The sequence below is a fragment of the Chiloscyllium plagiosum genome, chromosome 11 (genome assembly GCF_004010195.1).
Source record: "Chiloscyllium plagiosum isolate BGI_BamShark_2017 chromosome 11, ASM401019v2, whole genome shotgun sequence".
NCBI classification, from domain to species: Eukaryota; Metazoa; Chordata; class Chondrichthyes; order Orectolobiformes; family Hemiscylliidae; genus Chiloscyllium; species Chiloscyllium plagiosum.
In genome coordinates, this window is record NC_057720.1 from 54,917,878 (window position 1) to 54,918,751 (window position 874).

Here is an 874-nt window from a genome sequence, read left to right on the forward strand (position 1 = left end):
CATATAGACTCCTGTATCACCCATCACCAACTGGATTCCTCTAAACCCCACCCCAACATCACCAGCTGGATTCCTCTCACAGCACAGCACCAACTGGATACCTCTAAACTCCACCTGCCCATTATCAATTAAACCCCTAAAACCTCCCATCACCAACTGGGCCCCTATACGTCCCCATTATCAACTGAATCCTTATACTGTCCTCCATCCCCATCACCAGCCAGATCACAATCACCCACTCCCCCCACCACCAACTAGATCTCAATTACCCACTGGACTCCAATCATTCTTCTTATCAGATGCGAATCACCCCACACCGTGTCACCCCACACCATGCTTTCATTACCAACCAGTTCCCAATTACCTCCCCCATGCTTTCTAACATTCAAACCTTCTCCACCCCCCCACCAGCACTGATCCTGACATTCAACCCAACCTCCCCAACACCGGACAACCCCATCTCCCACCATCAGACTGGCCCATCATCATCTGGGTGCTGCACTATATCCCTACAGTCCCAATACTCCACCATACAACTTAAATATTACCCAGTTCCTGAAATGACCAATTATTCACATTTTCTCTACTAGGTTTAGAATAAAAAGGTCCATCAATGGGGCTTACTTCATAAGCAATGAAATTATTGATTTACTAGATAAGATGTTGAATGTACAATGACTGTCAGTATGGTATTCTGATATGCTGGTCAGGTCACCAATTTAAGGGATGCCAATTTATGACTAAGATGAGGAGGAATTCCTTCTCTCAAAAGGTTGTGAGTCTTTGGAATTCTTTGTCACAAAGAGCTGTGGACGCAAAGTCCTTGTATATATTTAAGTCTGAAGTAGATAGATCCTTGATTTGTTGGGAAATC